This window comes from Arachis ipaensis, chromosome B8 (genome assembly GCF_059453495.1).
Source record: "Arachis ipaensis isolate K30076 ecotype BB chromosome B8, ASM5945349v1, whole genome shotgun sequence".
Lineage (NCBI taxonomy): Eukaryota > Viridiplantae > Streptophyta > Magnoliopsida > Fabales > Fabaceae > Arachis > Arachis ipaensis.
Genome location: NC_142443.1, coordinates 32,631,379 through 32,638,952, shown reverse-complemented (window position 1 = coordinate 32,638,952; position 7,574 = coordinate 32,631,379). Strand labels below are relative to the sequence as shown.

General features: G+C 41.8%; 1 non-coding gene across 1 annotated transcript; it reads right to left on the bottom strand.

Annotated features, from left to right (window-relative positions):
- Nucleotides 1-447: 447 nt before the first annotated feature.
- On the bottom strand, nucleotides 448-555 carry LOC148547632 (small nucleolar RNA R71). The gene has a single exon (XR_015897176.1). It is a non-coding gene; the product is annotated as a small nucleolar RNA R71 (small nucleolar RNA).
- Between the last annotated feature and the right edge of the window lie 7,019 nt (nucleotides 556-7,574).

Below are 7,574 nucleotides of genomic sequence, written 5' to 3'. Positions count from 1 at the left end.
TTACAACTAACCAGTAAGCACCTGTTAGGAATTTTCAAACAAGAAGAGGAGATGGTAGCTAAAAATAATAATAATGTAAGGAAGATGCTTGGTGACTTTACTGCACCTAATTCCAATTTACATGGAAGAAGCATCTCCATTCCTGCCATTGGAGCAAACAACTTTGAGCTGAAACCTCAATTAGTTTCTCTAATGCAGCAGAACTGCAAGTTTCATGGACTTCCATCTGAAGATCCTTTTCAGTTCTTGACTGAATTCTTGCAGATATGTGATACTGTTAAGACTAATGGAGTAGATCCTGAAGTCTACAGGCTCATGCTTTTCCCTTTTGCTGTAAGAGACAGAGCTAGATTATGGTTGGATTCTCAACCCAAAGACAGCCTGAACTCTTGGGATAAGCTGGTCACGGCTTTCTTAGCCAAGTACTTTCCTCCTCAAAAGCTGAGCAAGCTTAGAGCTGATGTTCAAACCTTCAGACAGAAAGAAGGTGAATCCCTCTATGAAGCTTGGGAAAGATACAAACAGTTAACCAAAAAGTGTCCTTCTAACATGCTTTCAGAATGGACCATCCTGGATATATTCTATGATGGTTTATCTGAGCTATCAAAGATGTCACTGGACACTTCTGTAGGTGGATCCATTCACCTAAAGAAAACGCCTGCAGAAGCTCAAGAACTCATTGACATGGTTGCTAATAACCAGTTCATGTACACTTCTGAAAGGAATCCTGTGAGCAATGGGACGCCTATGAAGAAGGGAGTTCTTGAGGTTGATACTCTGAATGCCATATTGGCTCAGAATAAAATATTGACTCAGCAAGTCAATATGATCTCTCAGAGTCTGCATGGAATGCAAGCTGCATCCAACAGTACTCAAGAGGCTTCTTCTGAAGAAGAAGCTTATGATCCTGAGAACCCTGCAATAGCAGAGGTAAATTACTTAGGTGAACCTTATGGAAACACCTATAACTCAACATGGAGAAATCATCCAAATTTCTCATGGAAGGATCAAAAGCCCCAACAAGGCTTTAATAATGGTAGAAGAAACAGGTTTAGCAATAGCAAGCCTTTTCCATCATCAACTCAGCAACAGACAGAGAACTCTGAACAAAATGCTTCTAATTTGGCAAATCTAGTCTCTGATCTATCTAAGGCCACTGTAAGTTTCATGAATGAAACAAGGTCTTCCATTAGAAATCTGGAAGCACAAGTGGGCCAGCTGAGTAAAAGGATCACTGAAATCCCTCCTAGTACTCTCCCAAGCAATACAGAAGAGAACCCAAAAGGAGAGTGCAAGGCCATTGACATAAGCGCCATGGCCGAACCTCTGAGGAGAGGAGAGGACGTGAATCCCAAGGAGGAGGACCTCCTGGGACGTCCAGTGATCAATAAGGAGCTTCCCTCTGAGGAACCAAAGGACTCTGAGGCTCATCTAGAGACCATAGAGATTCCATTGAACCTCCTTATACCCTTCATGAGCTCTGATGAGTATTCCTCTTCAGAAGAGAATGAGGATGTTACAGAAGAGCAAACTGCCAAGTTTCTTGGTGCAATCATGAAGCTGAATGCCAAATTATTTGGCATTGATACTTGGGAAGTTGAACCTCCCTTGTTCATCAATGAACTAAGTGATCTGGATCAACTGACATTGCCTCAGAAGAGACAGGATCCTGGAAAGTTCATAATATCCTGTACCATAGGCACCATGATCTTTAAGGCTCTGTGTGACCTTGGTTCAGGAATAAACCTCATGCCCCTCTCTGTAATAGAGAAACTGGGAATCTATTGGGTGCAAGCTGCTAAAATCTCACTAGAGATGGTAGACAGCTCAAGAAAACAGGCTTATGGACAAGTAGAAGATGTATTAGTAAAGGTTGAGGGCCTTTACATACCTACTGATTTCATAGTCCTGGATACTGGAAAGGAAGAGGATGAATCCATCATCCTAGGAAGACCTTTCCTGGCCACAGCAAGAGCTGTGATTGATGTTGACAGAGGTGAAATAGTCCTTCAATGGAATGAGAACTCCCTTTTATTCAAAACTCAAGGATCTCCCTCTGCAACCATAGAGAGGAAGCTTGAAAAGCTTCTCTCAAAGCAGAGTCAACCAGAGCCCCCACAGTCAAACTCTAAGTTTGGTGTTGGGAGGCCACAACCAAACTCTAAGTTTGGTGTTGAACTCCCATATCCAAACTCTAAGTTTGGTGTTGGATAGTCTCAACAAAGCTCTGCACATCTGTGAGGCTCCATGAGAGCTCACTGTCAAGCTATTGACATTAAAGAAGCGCTTGTTGGGAGGCAACCCAATGTTTATCTAATTCTTATTTTTATTGTTTTTCATGTTTTCTTAGGTTCATGATCATGTGGAGTCACAAAATAAATATAAAAATTGAAAATGGAATCAAAAACAGCAGAAGAAAAATCACACCCTGGAGGAGCATCTGTCTGGCGTTCAAACGCCAGAACATAGCATAGTTCTGGCGCTGAACGCCCAGAATGGGAGCATCCTGGCGCTGAACGCCCAGAACAAGCATGGTTTTGGCGTTCAACGCCAGAAATGGCAGCAAAGGGGCGTTGAACGCCCAAAATGGGCACCAACCTGGCGCTGAACGCCCAGAGTTGTGTGCAAGGGCATTTTACATGCCTAAATTAGTGCAGGGATGTAAATGCCTTGACACCTCAGGATCTGTGGACTCCACAGAATCATCTCAGGATCTGTGGACCCCACAGGATCCCCACTTACCTCATCATCTCTCTTTCCATTCATGGTCATCCCTTCTTTTTTTCCATTTACCACTCACATCCATACACCCACTACCTTCAAAAATTCAACATCTCTCTCCCACCCAATCCCACCCATATGGCAGAATACACACTCCCATCCATCTCCTCCATATCTTCTTCTTATTCTTCTATTCTTTCTTCTTTTGCTCGAGGGCGAGCAACATTCTAAGTTTGGTGTGGTAAAAGCATAGCTTTTTTGTTTTTTCCATAACCATTGATGGCACCTAAGGCCAGAGAAACCTCTAGAAAGAGGAAAGGGAAGACAAAAGCTTCCATCAAGGGTCTATAGCTCAGTGGTAGAACATTTGACTGCAAATCAAGAGATCCCTGAGATACCTCAGGGGATACATTTTCTTCCACACAATTATTGGAAGCAACTAAGGGTGGAACATCAAGAGCACTCCATCATCCTTCATGAAATCAGAGAAGATCTAAAAGCAATGAAGGAGGAGCAACCAAGGCAAGGAAGAGACATAGAAGAGCTCAAGGACATCACTAAGGTGGACTCATTCCTTGTTCTTACTTTCTCTGTTTTTCATTTTCTATGTTATGTGCTTATCTATGTTTGTGTCTTCATTACATGATCATTAGTAGTTAGTAACTCTGTCTTAAAGTTATGAATGTCCTATGAATCCATCACCTCTCTTAAAATAAAAACTGTTTTAATTCAAAAGAACAAGAAGTACATGAGTTTTGAATTTATCCTTGAACTTAGTTTAATTATATTGATGTGGTGATAATGCTTCTTGTTTTCTGAATGTATGCTTGAACAGTGCATATGTCTTTTGAAGTTGTTGTTTAAGAATGTTAAATATGTTGGCTCTTGAAAGAATGATGACTAGGAGACATGTTATTTGATAATTTGAAAAATCATAAAAATGATTCTTGAAGCAAGAAAAAGCAGCAAAGAGCAAAGCTTGCAGAAAAAAAAAATAGGCGAAAAAAAAAATTAGAAAGAAAAAGCAAGCAGAAAAAGCCAAAAGCTCTTAAAACCAAGAGGCAAGAGCAAAAAGCCTATAACCCTTAAAACCAAAAGGCAAGGGCAAATAAAAAGGATCCCAAGGCTTTGAGCATCAGTGGATAGGAGGACCTAAAGGAATAAAATCCTGGTCTAAGCGGCTAAACCAAGCTGTCCCTAACCATGTGCTTGTGGCGTGTAGGTGTCAAGTGAAAACTTGAGACTGAGCGGTTAAAGTCAAGGTCCAAAGCAAAAAAAAAAAGAGTGTGCTTAAGAACCCTGGACACCTCTAATTGGGGACTTTAGCAAAGCTGAGTCACAATCTGAAAAGGTTCACCCAATTATGTGTCTGTGGCATTTATGTATCCGGTGTTAATACTGGAAAACAAAGTGCTTAGGGCCACGGCCAAGACTCATAAAGAAGCTGTGTTCAAAAATTATCATACTGAACTAGGAGAATCAATAACACTATTCGAAATCTGAAGTTCCTATAGATGCCAAAACCCCGCTCATATGATTGCAGCTATGTTTCATTGATAGTTTGGAATTTATAGTATATTCTATTCTTTTTATCCTATTTTGATTTTCAGTTGCTTGGGGACAAGCAACAATTTAAGTTTGGTGTTGTGATGAGCGGATAATTTATACGCTTTTTGGCATTATTTTTAGTATATTTTTAGTAGAATCTAGTTACTTTTAGGGATGTTTTTAATATATTTTATGTTAAATTCACATTTCTGGACTTTACTATGAGTTTGTGTGTTTTTCTGTGATTTCAGGTATTTTCTGGCTGAAATTGAGGGACTTGAGCAAAAATCAGATTCAGAGGTTGAAGAAGGACTGCTGATGCTGTTAGATTCTGACCTCCCTGCACTCAAAGTGGATTTTCTGGAGCTACAAAACATGAAATGGCGCGCTTCCAATTGCGTTGGAAAGTAGACATCCAGGGCTTTCCAGCAATATATAATAGTCTATACTTTGGCCAAGAATTGACGACGTAAACTGGCGTTCAACGCCAGCTTTCTACCCAAATCTGGCGTCCAGCGCCAGAAAAGGATCCAAAACCAGAGTTGAACGCCCAAACTGGCACAAAAACTGGCGTTCAACTCCACAAATGGCCTCTGCACGTGCAACACTTAAGCTCAGCCCAAACACACACCAAGTGGGCCCCGGAAGTGGATTTATACATCAAATACTTACTCATGTAAACCCTAGTAGCTAGTTTATTATAAATAGGACCTCTTATTATTGTATTAGGCATCTTTGGACGTCTGGTTCTTAGATCAGAGGGGCTGGCCATCTCAGCCATGCCTGGACTTTCACTTATGTATTTTCACGGTAGAGTTTCTACACTCCATAGATTAAGGTGTGGAGCTCTGCTGTTCCTCAAAGATTAATGCAAAGTACTACTGTTTTCTATTCAATTCTTCTTATTTCGCTTCTAAGATATCCATTCGCACCCAAGAACGTGATGAAGGTGATGATTATGTATGACGCTCATCATCCTTCTCCCTCATGAACGCGTTCCTGACAAACACTTCTGTTCTACATGAATTAAGCTAGAATGAATATCTCTTAGATCTCCTAACTAGAATCTTCGTGGCGTAAGCTAGAATGATGGCGGCATTCAAGAGAATCCGGAAAGTCTAAACCTTGTCTGTGGTATTCCGAGTAGGATTCAATGATTGAATGACTGTGACGAGCTTCAAACTCGCGATTGTTGGGCGTTAGTGACAGACGCAAAAGGAGGGTGAATCCTATTCAAGCATGATCGAGAACCGACAGATGAATAGCCGTGCCGTGACAGGGTGCGTGAGCATATTATTCACTGAGAGGAGGGGATGTAGCCACTGACAACGGTGATGCCCTTGCATAAAGCCAGCCATGGAAAGGAGTAAGACTGATTGGATGAAGATAGCAGGAAAGCAGAGGTTCAGAGGAACGAAAAGCATCTCCATTCGCTTATCTGAAATTCCTACCAATGAATTACATAAGTATCTCTATCCCTATCTTATTAATTATTATTCGAAAACACCATTATCACTTTATATCTGCCTGACTGAGATTTACAAGGTGACCATAGCTTGCTTCATACCAACAATCTCCGTGGGATTCGACCCTTACTCACGTAAGGTATTACTTGGACGACCTAGTGCACTTGCTGGTTAGTTGTATCGAAGTTGTGACAATCATGAATTAAGATCAGAGCACCAAGCTTTGGAGCCATTACCAGGATTTGTTCGAGCCTGGAGATCACAATTTCGTGCACCACATAAGCAAAGAGATTCAAGATAGTAAAGCATTCCGAGAAGAGGTGATATCCAATATGCAGAATCAGGATGTTGCCATCAAGAAACTTGAGACACAAATTGGCTACTTATTCAAACAAATGCCTCCGCCACAACCTTCGCAGAAAGACTAGCTCAACACAAAGGGAGGAGTGTCAGGCTATCACCCTTAGCAGTGGGAAGGAACTGAAGGAAACCCCCCGGAAACCACAAAAGAGGACTCAACTAAAGAAGAAGAAGAGCAGGACGAAGCTCGAGTTCCCACTTTGAATTTACAAAAAGGGGAAGGAGTGCTGAAGCCAGACGCCCCAAGAGTCCCATACCCTCAGCAATTAAGGAAGAAAGGGGATGACAATCAGTTTTCGGGATTTCTGGAAATCTTCAAGAAACTGCAAATCAACATACCCTTTGCTAAAGGAATAGAACAAATGCCACTCTACACCAAGTTCCTGAAGGAGCTCATGACTAAGAAGAGAAGCTGGAAGAACAACGAGACTGTGATACTAACCGAAGAATGTAGTGCTATCATTCAGCACAAACTACCCCAGAAATTGAAGGATCCCGAGAGTTTTCAAATCCCTTGTATTATAGGGGAAATCACAGTGGAAAAGGCTCTGTGTGACTTAGGAGCCAGCATCAATTTGATGTCAGTAGCTATGATGAGAAAGATGAAGATCGAGGAAGCTAAACCAACAAAGATGGCCTTACAATTGGCAGACAGATCGTTCAAGTTCCCGCATGGCGTCGTAGAAGATTTGCTGGTGAAGGTGGGAGATTTTATCTTCCCAGCAGACTTTGTAGTGCTGGACATGCAGGAGGAAGCCAAGGCTTCCATTATTCTGGGAAGGCCATTCTTGGCCACTGCTGGAGCTGTAATTGATGTACAAAAAGGAGATCTCATCCTGAGATTACACAAGGAAAATATGACGATCAATGTGTTCAAGGCCATGAGTTACCCACCAGAGCAAATGGGAGAATGTATGAGGTTGGACTCACTTGAAGACACAGTGCAGGAAAGTTTTGAAGAAGAAGAACCTGAAGGTATAATAGAGGAGGAGTCTACGTGTAGTGAAGAGGTTGCAACAGCAAAAAGTCAAATACAAGGTGCACCAAAGGAAGAGAACGAAAAGTCAGAAGCACCCAAACTTGAACTCAAAGCATTGCCACCCTCTCTCAAATATGCATACTTAAGAGAAGATGAAAATTACCCAGTGATTATAAGCTCCTCCCTCAGCCAAGATCAAGAGGATGAACTGCTCAAAGTACTGCGAAACCACAAAGATGCTATTGGTTGGACTCTTGCTGACTTGAAGGGGATAAGTTCAGCCATATGTATGCACAAGATACTGCTGGAAGAAGATGCCAAACCATCCATTCAATCCCAAAGGAGGTTGAACCCAATCATGAAGGAAGTGGTACAGAAGGAAGTTATGAAGTTGTGGCAAGGGGGGTAATTTATCCAATCTCAGACAGCCCCTGGGTTAGCCCCGTGCATGTCATCCCAAAAAAGGGAGGAATTACCGTGGTTCCCAATGAGAAGAATGA